We start from the raw sequence: 13,895 nt of genomic DNA on the forward strand, positions 1-13,895 counted from the left end.
TTCCTCTCTGCTCCAGCACCCTGGCTGTATTGTCTTTCCCAGTTGCAGACCCTTCCCCACCCTGAAGAGCAGGTGGGTGCTCTGGTCGGACACCTTATCACTCCATCACCCAAGTCATGCGATGACCCATTCTCAGCAGCCACCAGGAATGTCCGGGGAGGCCTCCCTGCCCAGCTTGGGTCACCTGCTAGCCCAACACACAGAAGCAAATAATAGTAATTCAACCTGCTATTTCCTCAAGAAGAAAATTCTTACCCCTCAATTGTGAGAAGACTTTAAAACTCACCCCTTTGAAATCAGAGCCCTTTGTGGGCCCAAGCCTCCTAGGAATGGGAACCAGGTAATAGACCAGCCTAGGCTTCCATCCGGAGCAGCTCTGGGGGGCTTTCTGGTGACCCCTGCCACACCCCATGTTCTCCCAGCAGTGACCTTGGTCACCTGCTGCCGATGCAGAGCCAGGCTGGTCCTCAGCTGTGGGACCCTGGGGGCCCCACCTGCATTGATTCTTGGAAAGAGGTTTTGGTCTCTAAGTCTGGACTCCTCCGTAAGTGGGCTACGCTGCTGGGGACCAAATTCAAAAGCTTTTGGATCAGGCTTCTCTCTAATATTTTAACAAGAGGAAGAAGACCTGGAAAACCACGTTCTTCATGGAACTTGGCTCACCGTCGCTGTCTGTGTTCACTCGTTACTGTGCCACTCATCTGGGTCCCTGGCCCCGTTCTCCTTACCCCAGTCAGCCCCGCCTCCTGGGAGCCAGGCCGCAGCGCCTGCCGGAACCTCCGAGACGTGTGTTGGAGGAGCTGTTCTCGGCTGCCTTGAATCCGTCTGTTTCTCCGGGGCACGTTGGCTAACCTGACTGGCGTTACTGCGGGCTTTGACTTCAGTCAGCACCATGAATAATTCACCCTCTGACTTAATGGGGCTGCCGAGGGATGGAGGAGCTCTGGTTCGAACGCTGAGAACGCCCAGGTCTGGGCAGCGAGGGGCCCTCGGGGAGCTGCCAGCTGCTCTGCCCAGCAGCAAATGGATAAGGAGGCCGCCTCCTGGGCGCGCGCTGAGAGCGAACTTGGAGTGACGGGAGAGCGCGCTGCGTCCTGCTGCCTCTGCCCTCCCGACCTGGAGGGACGGGGTGCCCGCCCCACCACTCAGAGAGAGCGCAGCTTGTGAGCAGCAGCCGGTCTGGGCTCCCACTGACCCCGGGTGATTTCAGAAGCGCCACTTCTAAGGGAGTCGTTCTGGTCAGCAGGGCCCCTCAGGTGTGTTCCCGACCCCACACCACGGGGCAGGGCTTGTGCTTCTTCCTCACGTTCTTCTCCTTTCACGCACGTCACCGTCCTAGTGCTGCCCGTGGGTGCGCCATGGTCACACGGCAAAACCTGGGGTGCGGTGGGCGGGCTGGGGTGTTCGCCCACCGGACAGGCAGGCAGGAGAGTGAACTGCAGTCATGATGGGGGGTCTCTTCCCCTTGCCCTGAATCCCAAGGATCTGCAGACAATTCGTCGTGCAGTGGAGACAGAAGTAGGAAGGCTCATGCCCAAGTCACAAGGAAGCTGCTGGAACATTCTAGAGAGAAGAAATGTGAAGAACGTCTCCCCCTCGGATTCAGCCACCACCGGAGTCATGGAAACAGAGGATGGGTGAGGGCACCCGAAACGCTGGCATCGGTCACATGCAGGCAGACAGTCCTTTCGAGTTAGGTCAAAAAGCTCTGCACCAGGAAGGTCCCCTCGTGATGAACTGGATGAGGGCAGGAGCTCACGGCAGTCTGAGGGGAACCCCATGAAGGACATAAATCTGCTGATTCAAGATGCGGACCCCGAGCAGGACACTTGCATGTTCCTCATGGCCCAGGTCCCTCCTTCATGACTGAAGAGTTGCCAAGGGCAGGGCCAAGCAGTGGTCCTCCCCAAAGTGCCTGCCGCATGCACGTGGTGCTGTGGAGATGCTGCCAAAAGCTTCGGAAAGACGCAAGTGTGAAGCCACCCAGACAGCAGTGACCGGGTAACACCTGGGTCCCTTCTTCTTCAGTCTGTTCTGGGAGTCAGGATTTTCATAATCCTGATTATTGCCAACAAGCGGTTCAACACGCGTGGCATGAAACACATTAGCCCTGGGAGAGTAAATGAAGACGGTCTTTGGGCAACTTTCTTTGCCCTAAGTATCATGTGTTAGTAGGAAACTAATATATTATATGCAACGAACAAAGTCTGTCTGGCAAAAGTCCAGCCATTGTTAACATAAGGAGAATGGCTTGCGCAGCAGGGATGTGACCCAGCAGCTCAGGAGAGTGGACTGGAATGCACTTGTGTGAACGATGGCGACTTTACTGTACTAGTCAGTGGGGGCGGTAGACGCCATTGAGTGAGCCTGTGCACTGTGTGGCCGTCACATTCAAAAAGGCTGAGTGAGCAGAGCGATCAATGAGTCTGCATCAAATTTTGCGTTAAGCTTGAACATCTCTCCACAGAAACTATTCAGATGCTTCAGAAGCCGCAGCTATGGGCAACTGGTGATTGGCAGCTTCATCATGACAACGTGCCTGCTCAGGTATCATATCTCGTGCAGAGATTTTTGCCGAAACACCAAATCACCCGGGTGAATCAGCCCTCCTACAGCCCAGATTTGGTGCCCTGTGACTTCTGGCTTTTCCTAAAACTAAAGTCACCTTTGACAGGGAACAGATTTCAGAACATCGATGAGATTCAGGAAAATACAACGGGGCAGCTGATGGCGACTGGGAGACCTGTGTGAGGTCCCCAAGATGCCTACTTTAAAGGGGACTGAGGCATTATTGTTCTATGTACAATGTTTCTTGTGTCTTCTTCAATAAGTGTCTTTATTTTTCATACTATGTGGCTGGATACCTTCAGGAAAGACCTCGTGTATTTGTTAAAATGCAAGTACAAACCAATTATGTCTCAGTTCTACTAAGTTTAGAAATAACAATTTCGGAGACAAAAATTATAGTGATATTGGAGAAAAAGGGGCATCCTCTTTGTTTAATTAAAATTTCCATAAAATGAGGTTGAAAATCTGATACATTTTCAGATTGTCTGAGTGCTATGTTTCCTTTTCTAAGCTGGAAATTAGAAAATAACCATCCACACATGGCTGATGTCCAAAGAGTGGCAAATAGCACCCAATGGTCACTGTAAGCAGGTGCATGACGTTACCTATCAGGCACTCTGAGAGTCACCAGGGAGGATTACACAATCGAAATGTTGGGGAGGGGGAGGGAAGGGGAAGGTGAGCAGAAGGGGCCGCGCCCTTCCAGCCTGGCTGTACGCCTGCCTGTCCACTGGCTCAGGGGCTGCCTCCCACGTGCCATGGGCTCTGAGCCTCTGGACACCCACACACACAACAGGCAGGCTCCGGGGCCCAGCACACCGCCTCCCAGGCTCCGTGTCTGAACCCGGCCCCCGCCGGCCCCCACCTCTGGCTGAGCTCCCCTCCCCCTCCTTAACGGGTGGGCTGGTTGATCTCATTAATTAGCACGAGCTATGTTTTCCTCCCCTAATCAATAATTCTTAATTTAATTAATCTCCTTTCTGGAGCATGTGCTGCACACAGAGGCTGCTCCGGCTGCAGAGGCCCCGATGCAGGGAGGCAGCTATAACAGCAAATCCATTTTTTCCGGCACATTAGCCCAGACCCTTAATCGCCGCGCCTGCACACCACGACTTGCACGGCCACACGACAGCCGAGCCTCCGGCCCGGGGCATTCTCTCACTCGAGACCCACGCGGGTTCACGAGCCGGAATGCATCGCTTTTAAATTGGGACTTCAGAGCTCTGCTCGAGAGCAAGCCGTGAGATGGCACTGCTAATGGAGCTCTTCCTCCGAACTGTTATTAAATTAGCTGGATACTGTGTTCTTGGTCTCTGTGGCCCATCACATGGGGTAACATCTTTATTTAAATAGCAGCTTGGGACATCTTGTTAATAACCTATTAAAAAATAACAGAGTTAATCTATAATAAAGGAACTCATTTATTAACAGTTCTCACCTGAATGAACTTCTTTCTCCTTTAGATGGCCAACAAGCTGAATGGTCAGTGAACACTCACGAAGCGCCGCAGAGGCAGTAGGTCCCCCGCAGGCCCTGGGTGGGCTCACACCCGCCCCGCCACACCTGCTTCCTCACAGAGACTGGCTAGAGAAGGACCCCACCCTCCCATGCCTTCTCTTCCCCTCCCCCCCACTTCCTGCGTTGTCTGAGTCTCCCCAGTCAGCATGCTGAAAACGTAATTCCTGAAGTTCATGGGGAAAAATGAAGCACAGTAAAGCTGCATAGGAGAGGATACCATGTCAGGGAAACGTGCTGCTGGGATGCACACGGGGAGAAATGTCAGCAAAAGGAAGGGTCCAGCCCACCGCTGTGGAGTGAGAGACAGACAGACATTCTTGGCTGTTCTGGGACAGGCCAGGGTTCAGCCTACAAGTCAGGGTCCCCCGCTCGCTGCCCCCTGCCACCCCGCCCTGCCTTCTCCTTCCCTCCCTCCCCACGGTCCTCGGCATCAAACCTTCCCCGTGGAGGAGTTAGGAAGCATGAGTGTGTTTGTTTGTTAATCAAAGTTCTTCCTTACCTTAAAAAATTAACTATTGTTAAGGCCGTTTTTTCACATTTTATTACATGAAGAAAGACAAACATTGGGAAATAAAATTCCTAAATTCAGTCCATAGGGTAACGATCACGTTGAAAATTATGTATCCATTTTACAGAATATTCAGAATTTCTTAAAAGAATGAAGTGAGTTTGACATGGAACATTTCTTCACGACACTTTCAACTCTTAAGAATTAAGCAGATACAATACTATAAATATTTGTAAAGGATACAGAATAATAACCCCACCGCCATGAATGCATTTAAGGAAAACCAACGGTTGTCTTACTCTGAAGTACTGAGGCACCCCCCACCCCAATCTGATCTCCTTCTGCTTCTCCTCAAAGTAAAATGCTCTCCTGCATTTTGAGTTTACTTCCCGAGGGTTTCTAGACAATTATCTTTATTTTCTAACATTTACAAATAGTATACAATTTGATGTTCTATCTTTGGGCTTTCGTTTTCTTTGGCGACGTGCTTCCTCCACGCAAAGCCAAGTTCACGCTCTTTACCCCCGTTGGCGGGCAAGGCAGAGTCTGCGCGTTGTGACTGCTGAGCTCCGTCCCTTCGTGGGCGCCCATCACGGGGCTTACAGAGCCTCACTTGCCGACAGGACTTCGGGTTTCTCCATCTTTGTTACTGCAAATAGCGCTACTATTCTTCATGTTCTTGAAGGTTTTAATTCCTTCCAATCTGGTGATATGATAATATGGTTTTAATTTGCATTCACCTAATTACTAATGAGCTGCACATTTTTCATGTGTTCGCGAGTCATTATGTCCCCTTTGGTAACTGACTAGTCAACCCCTCTGTCCTTTGCTGTTGCTTTATTATCTGCTTCTAAAGTCTGATGTGTGGGGGTGCTTTATACCTTCTGAAAATGAGCAACATACCTTCTCTGTGTGTTCTGGAAATGACTGTTATAGGTATTTGTGGAAGAATCTTCCACTTTGGAGTCTGTCTTTCTACTCTCTTTATAGAAGTTTGTAATCTTTTCCTTTTTAAAATGTGTTTTTATTGTGTTAAAACTTTTCTTACCTTGACATCATGAAGGGATTTTGCTATATTTTTCTTCTAAAAAATGTTTAGCGCGTCACAATTTGGTGTCTAATGGTTTGATTTTAGGGGGCTGGATTGAGGAAGGGGTTAATTTTCATGTTTCCCTCATGTGCAGAGCATATTATTCTCCAGTCATGACACCGAACAATCCTTCCTTCTCCATTATTTGCAATTCTAGCCCCATTATTGGTTCAGTTTCCGCAGATGCCCGAGTCTCTTTCTGCGCTCTAGTCTGTTCCATCGGTCGCTTTGCCTGTCCCCGCACTGACACCAGACCCTCTCAGACACCACGCTGTTCCTGACAAGTCTTGCTGGCAGGTGAAGCGTAGGGGCCCATTTTAGCTCAGGGTTCCTTTCACAACCCTTAACTCCAGGAGCTCTTCCACGTGAATTTTAGAACCATCTTGCTGAGTTCTTTAGAAAGGAGGGGCTTTGAATGGGATTGAATTAAATTCCTCAGCCAATCTGGAAAGTCGACATCTTTAAAATATTGAATCATTTAATTCATGGACATGGTATACATCTCTGTTGAAGTCTGTGACTGTAGGTGTTTGTTTTTCTTTCTAGTCCTGTGTGTGTGTGTGTGTATGTGTGTTTCTATATCACAAGGCTCTTGCTTATTTTACAGTTTTTTCCAGAGATGTCATAACTTCGTAACTCTCTTTTGTTTTACAGGAATAAAGCTGCACGTTTTGTTTGCCCGTTGCTTGTTTGGCTCTCTATTTGGCTGCTATGCTCTTTCCCACAGTGTTGTTTTTGATCCCTCTGAAATCTTCTATGTTATATATCGATTATAAAAGGCATATAGCTTGACTTGTTTAAAAAACTCACCTTCAAAATCCAATTCAATCTCAACTGGAGAATTTCACCTTTTGAAATTTGTTTTAGGTCATGACCTGTTCTGGTCTCTTCATATCCCTTCACCTTTTCTGTTTGTTCTGCTTTTTATTTTTTACTTTTTCTTGTCTCCTTTTGAAGCCAGTGTTTTTCCGTTCCTCGCAGGTTGGAGGCTATTCCTATTCGCTCCCTGGTCACCACAGAAGTTGTCATAAAGCGAATAACTATTGTTTCTGCCTCCCCCCAGCCGCGCTGCGGCCTGCCTGCACCTGAACTCCGGTCTCCTTCCTCCTGGCGCTCAGGCCAGGGCTGAGGCCGCAGCCCCGCCGGGACGGAGCTTCACCTGGCGGTGCTGTTCCTGCAGCTGAAGTTCACTCCCAGGGTTGCCTGCAGCTCCATGTCTGCGCCCCCGGGAGGGCAGAGGACAGCTCACCCACAGTGAGAGCAGGTGGCCGCTCCGCGTGGACGCACCTTCGCCAGGACGAAGTGACCAGGGCTTGTGTCCTTGCACATCCCCTGCCCGTGGCTGAGTCAAATGCACGTGGGCTCAGAGCTGGGCCATCAGAAGCCGGGTTCATCAGCATTGTCTAGGTCGGGGGGCTCTGTCTAGTCGTTAGAACATTCTGAAGTCATTTTCGGAGAGGGGAACTCTGAGACGCTAAGAGAGGAAGTGGCTGAGGTCACCCAGGAGTCAGTTGGCAGAACCAGAAATAGACTTCAGACTTCAGGTCTCACCCTCGGCTCAGACATGGCAGTCTGTTCTGTTTTGATCAAGGAGGGAAGAGAGAGACAGACAGACAGACAGAGAGATGCGGCAGACACCGTCTCTGTGAAGTGGGTACAGGAGACTTGCCCACCTAAGGACAGAGCCTTTCCGTCCCCTGCCCTGCAGCCCACGTGGAAGCGCTCTGCTAACTGCTTCCAGGGCCAGGACGACTCCCACCAGCTGAAGCCAAGCCCAAGCGGCCCGGCTGCAGCTGCCGATCTGTGATTTCCGCGGTACAGACGGTGCCTCTGCTCGGCCTGCGTGCCGATGGGGGGGAAGCTCTGCACGGGAGACGTCTTTCCTCAAGACTTGGGGGTCCCAGCATGGAGGGCAGCTCAGACCCGGGGCTCAGACAACTCTGGGAAACACAGTGAGAGACATGCTTTCTTGTTTCCAATTACAGTTGACATTCAATATTATCTTGTATTCCGGTCAGGTGTCCAGCGTCGTGGTTAGACAATTGCGTGTTTTATAGAGTTGTCCCCCCCCCCCCCGTATTTCCTGTGCCCACCTGGCCCCCCACAGACTTATCACAGTACTACTATTGACTCTATTCCCTGTGCTGTGCCTTACGTGTGGCTCCGGAACCCGAGGCCAGGGCCTTGGAGAGCAGAGGCAGAGGGTGGGATCGATAGTGCTCGTCCCCCTCTGCGCGTGAGCCCCTCTTCCCCCAGGGTGGGGCCTTCCTGGGCCCTGCACTCGCTCCTTGGAGGAGTCCCAGGTTCAGCAAGCGGCCAGAGAGAAGTGAGTCCCAGCCAATGCAGCCCCCCCACCCCGCCCCCGATGGCCAGTCTTTCCCAGAAATCAGAGCTGACAGAGAAAACACAAATGGAATCTAACTCTGGTGAAATTTGCAGAACCTCAAGGTTTCGCCGGGTCAGGCCAGGGTAAAAATAGTCTCTCAGGATGATTCCTGGCCAGGAAAACAGAGACAAGGGAAGGACAGGACCATGCGCTGTAAAATTTCACTTTTTCCAACTTCCTAGTTGGTTTCACTGTCTGACTCTGAATCATTCCTTCCTCTGGCCACCTCCACGGCCTTGTGCAGGGGCTGCCAGGACACCAGAATGCAGGGCGGGTCAGAGGGGGCGGGGACAGGGACTGCAGAAAAGGTGCCATAAAGAGAGGTCCCAAGAGTGGCCCATATGCCCAAGGGCCAGCCCAACACAGCCCTCAGGAACCCCCTTATCGAACATGGCCAGGAAGCCCAGAGCACAGCCTCAAGGGGCCCAAAAGAAGAGGAAAAACAGAAAGTCGCTTAGTCATCCGGATGCTTCCAGGGATCCCAGGCAAGCAACCGCGTGGCTTCCTGCTGGAAATCTCCAAGATGGGGACATTCCCGCTTCCCGGCAGCTAGTTCCTCTCTATCAGAGCACTGGCATTAGTTTTCCCGGAGGCCATCCAGCCTGCTCTCCGCCCGCTTCCTCATTCTCTGCGGATGGTCCCGTTCTATTCTAGGGCCGGAGCGCCACGTCGGTGGCCTTCAAGACCCCTTGCACCTGCCGTTCGGGTCCTAATCGCCTTTTCTTAAAGAACTCTTGGAAGAGATTTAACTGCCTAAGGCAGTGGTAGCGAGGCTAACGGGAGGACTTCTCAAAGGATAGGAAGCCATGCTCTTTAGGTGGCAAGTTTGTTTTCATTTGTTTTATTTTTTGTCGTTTGCTTCCTCATGAGCAGTGAGGGCTGCCTGCGGCGCCCACGGGCAGAAGGCCCCGCAGCCCCTGGAGAACTTAGAACTAGAAGCGGGCAGGTCCGATCCATCAGCCAGGAAGCTCGGTTCCTCTCCTCCCCAGCAGGCAGGCCGCCCAGGGTCTTGTCTCATCTCCAAGTGTCCCTCATGCCTGGAACTCTCCCAGATGCACTTCCCTGTCGAGACCAACATGTGACCAAGCATGACATGCCAGTGTGACTCAGCCTCACAGCTCTTCCTGGGTACCACCCCGCACGGTAGGAAACAATGCGGAATCCCTGGATTCAGAGGAAAACCCTGCTCCAGTGAACTGTGCTCAGAAGAGGAAGGGCGTTGGTTGGGAGGCAGGCGTGTGCCCACCTTGCGTGGGCGAAGCCTATGTGGGCTCCCACAGCATCTGTGCGGCTGAGACCAGCTGACTCCTTTCAGGGACGGAAGCGATTAGGAAGTGTCCCCGTCCCTGCGCCGGAGACGGTGGCGGCTCTGGGGCTGTGGGGGACGGATGGCGGGGGCATCGCCTTCTGCGCTGGCGCTCTGGGCTCTGGCCAGGGCGAGGAAACGTTGGGTTGGCTGGAGCGCTCTCTGGGTGTGAGCAACGTCAGCCCGTCTCTGTCACCAGGCGGGTCAGTGTGTCGCCGATCACGGACTGGCTCACCAGGGGTCAGCTGGCAGGAGCAGGGCCCGCGGCTGCGGCTCAGCCCCGGCACTAAGCCCGCGCCAGTGTGCGCCGCCAGCCGCCAGAGCGTGCGCGCAGGGCAGTGAGGACCGCGGCCGCAGCCGTTACCGGGGAGAAGGGCGCAGGCCCGGGCGCTCCGCGCGTGTGTTGTGCCCTAATCATGTGCACATTTCAACAATATCTTAATTCAGCAAGTGAGTTAGTCCCTTCGGGCTGCTCTAAACAACAGACAGGAATTTCTTACAGTTTGGAGACTGGGAGACTGAGGTCGGGCGGCCAGCGTGTTTGGGTGAGGACCTCCTTCCCGGCCACAGACCGCACTGCGCCCTCGCGTGGGGGACGGCCCGGGAGCTGCCTGCCGCCTCCTTTGCAAGGGCACTGACCCCGTTCGTGAGGACTCCACCCTCATGGCCTAAGCATCTCCCATGGACCTGCCTCCTAATCCCATCACATTGGGGGCTAGGATTTACATATGAATGGGGGCACAAAGAGGCATTTAAGAAGAAACGTCTGGCTTGATCAGCACCTCCAATATATTTATCTCCTCTTCTGCATCGCACTGATCGTTGTGATGGGCCCTCGGTGTCCTGTGTGGCTCCCTCATTGGTGTGGCGGGGTCTGGAGCGAAGGCATCATAGCTTAGTCACCTCGCTATGCCACGGGCTGACGGCCTGGCCCAGCGCGTGCCCTGTCACGATAAACGGTTGACATTGGGTGGGTGAATAAGCGATGGATGGAGAAAACCAGTTAGAACTTGAAGGTTGGAAAGAAAAGAAGGAAGGAGAGAGCTGAAGGGGAGGGAGTGGGAGGGGAGGCCGGAGAGGGAGGGAGTTCACCCAAAACAGAGCAGCGCAGGAGCCGGGGGCACGTGCACCCTGCTGGTCACCTCGGGCAGCTGGTGGGTGCGGCCGTCTACACCAAACAAGACAACAGTGCAGGGCTGCTCTTTGGCTTCACCCGAGAAGCTCGCAAGCTTGGCCCAGTGCTGACAGCTCCAAGTGTCATGGTGGCTCGGGGACTTCTCTGTCCCCCGTGCCCCGTTCTCCGGGGTAGCGGCCCCAGTGACAGCCTCCCCAAGGACGCAGCCTCCTCAGCGGGCTTCCCTCAGGTCACAGGAGCAGCTACGTTTCCTCCACGTTGTCTGCTGACCTGACAGCTCACGTATTTTCACTGATGAACAACATTCACCATGTGGACGGGCCACATTTAAGTGTCCACCTGCTGCTAAAGGACAACCCGGGTGCTCCCAGGGTTTGGCAGCTATGAGTGAGGCTGCTGTCCACAGCCGTGAGCGGGGGTTCCTGTGGACACAGGTGTTCAACCTCTAAGAATAAACACCGAGGAGCATGACCGCTGGGTCAAATGCTAAAAGCGTGTTCGGTTCCGAAAGGAGCTGCCCGGCCGCCTTCCAGAGCGGCTTCTCCCGGCGGCACCCCCGCAGCGGCGATGGCGGCCCCCGCTGCTCCCCGTCCCCGCCGGCTCGTGGCCGTCAGCGCCGTGGGTTGGGGCCATCCCAGGGGGTGCGCAGCTGCGTCTCCTTGCTGCTTCGGGGCTCAGTTCCCTCATGACCCAGGACGCTGCGCGCCTTTGCACGGGCGTGTTTGCCACCTGCCTCCCGTCCTCGGTGGGCTGTGGGCACTTCCGTGCTTGCCTCTCTGCTGATGACGAGGTCTGCGGCAGCAAGCGCTGGGAGGCTGCTACTTCACAGGCCGTTGCGGCGCTTCCTTGGTGGCTTTGTATTTTGGGACAGTTTTCTCCCAAACTAAAGTTATATGCCCATTTTATAAGACTGAAAACAAACCATTCTTGTAGCCTAGGAAGTGACATTGTTAGCCACGTGGTCATTTTTAGAATCATCCTGAGTCCCTTTTCAAAGCTGGAGACGGCGGTCTGAGACCCTTTGCCCAACGACTAAGTCGTGGCTCAGAGGCACCTTCTAGGTCCTTACGTATCAGGAACACAAGCCATTAATCCAGCCGCCCTGAATAGGGTCGCCTTCACTTTCGGGGGTACGTCTTAGTTATTAACACGTTCTTTCCAATTCTAGCACGTCTTTTATTTTTCTCAACATGGAAACCTTAGGCTTTAGGTCACACTGTTTAAAAGAAAACCAGTAAAAGTTGTTTTAGTTGAAACAATAAAAAAAGTTCCCAACTTCCTAATTTTACACTGACGTTCCGTTTTCATCAAACAGATGAGCAGCGTGCATTTTAAAGCAACAATAAAAGACAGAAACAGACATTTCAGTCTGAAATGATTTATTGACAAGAAAATATATTTAAATAAATAATCGTGGATTTTAAAACACACAAGGGTTTCATATCTTATGGACAAATTTGAATATCTCCAAAATACAACAAAACTGACATTAATATTTGAGACAAAAAGCACAAGCAACAACCAAAAAGAGATAAACTGGACTTGATCAAAGTTAGAAACTTCTGTGCGTCAAGAACACGTCCCAGAGAGTGAGTACAACTCACGGACGAACCAAAACATTTTCAAATCCTGTACCCGATACGATGGGGAACACCAGAACATATAAAGTCTAGTACAGCCGGAATGAAAGGTGAATCCAGAATATGTAAAGAGCACTTACAACCCAACAGCAAGACGTACACCCCAGGTTGACAATGAGCGAGGCACTAGCCAGACCTTCGTCCAGAGAGGACGCACAAAGGGCCATCAGAAACCATGAGAAGATGCTCAGCATCATCGGTTTTCATGGACACGCAGAGGAAAGCCACAATGAGATGTCACTTCTCAACCACCAGAACAGCCATCATACAGAAAAAGGGACACAGTGAGCGTGAGTGAGCGTGGGAGGGACACGGGACACTGACGCGGCGCTGGGGCAACCGCTGTGGACAAATGCTGTGGCTGTTCCTCAGTACGCTCAGCCGGCATGGCCACGTCGCTCAGCATGCCTGTCCTGGGTACGCACCCGACAGAACTCAAAAGAGGCGTTCACGCCGAGACGCGTACACGGGTGTTTGTTACGGCAGCTCTCTTCCCATTAGCCAGAAGGCAGAGACAACCCAGTGCTGATCCACAGACAAACGGTAAACAAACACCCATAGAGCGGAATGTCACCCAGCTATAAAAGGCATGAGATAATGACACACGCTCCAACATGGGTGACCGTCACGCTCAGAAACGTTGTGCGAAGGGAAAGGCCGCATATCGCATGGTTCCGTTTGTATGGAATATCCAGAGCAGGCAGATCGATGAACAGAGAGCAGATTAGGGGTTTCCAGGGGCTGGGGGGAGGGGCAGTGGGAGCACCCGCTTAGTGGGTCTGGGGTTTCCGTGGGGGCGACGAAGGTCTGGAGACGGGGAGGCGGGACGGTTGCCCGGCACTGTGAGCTTGTGTACCGCCGTTGAGCTGTGCTCTTAAAGCTGGTCAAGATGTGAGTTTTAGACTATGTGCACTTTACCACAATAAAAAAGTCAGAACTGCTTCAAAAGAACAATTTAAATCTGCTTCCCTCATCAGCTGTGTGTGCTGCAGAGGCTGGTGTTCCCACGTGCAACGTTAGAGCCTCCCCGTGTTTGACGCTGCTTCTCTGTGGGGGCGCGGGGCTGTCCGGCTTCCCACCCGCACCCCCGGACCTGAAAGGGAGTTTTATCTGGGACGGCGGCCAAGGAGGGCGTCACTTTTCCTCCGTTAATTTGGCCTCCATGAGCGCGTGTTCGCGCTTGGGGTTCCGGCCGTGTGACAGATTCGCCGTCGACGCTTTGGGAGACTGTGGGTCCTTCTGAAGCTCGTAGGTCCGGGTTTGGTGACCGGTGCGCCAGTAACTCGGTTCCTCACTTTCCCGATAAACTTAATAATTAGGCCAGCAAGATACCTGCATCCAACGCTCTTGGACTCATTCCTCTCTTCAATTAATTTTCCAAAGAGTCTTGGCTTATTGCATACTTTCTTTCACCTATGAAGTCATTAATTATCATGTGATAGTTTCCCACACAATTTTGACCCAACTTAGCTTCTTACTGACACTTTCAATTTCTGGAACAAATCCAATGAGCTATCTCAACTACATTTTTAAGCATAATCATTTAATGCTTTATAAATAATGTTAAGTGTTACTAATAAATGATACTCTAGTGTGAATCATTCATGACTGTAGAGTAAATCACTCCAGACCCTCTCATCCACAGATAATGTTAACGTTTGAGGAAACAGCCACCCAGAGGTGTGTAGGAAATACCCGTGAAACACTTAACACGTTCTTTGTCACTTGGCTACATGTGCTGGAT

The sequence above is a fragment of the Furipterus horrens genome, unplaced genomic scaffold (assembly GCF_987537825.1).
Source record: "Furipterus horrens unplaced genomic scaffold, mFurHor1.1.pri manual_scaffold_9, whole genome shotgun sequence".
NCBI lineage: Eukaryota > Metazoa > Chordata > Mammalia > Chiroptera > Furipteridae > Furipterus > Furipterus horrens.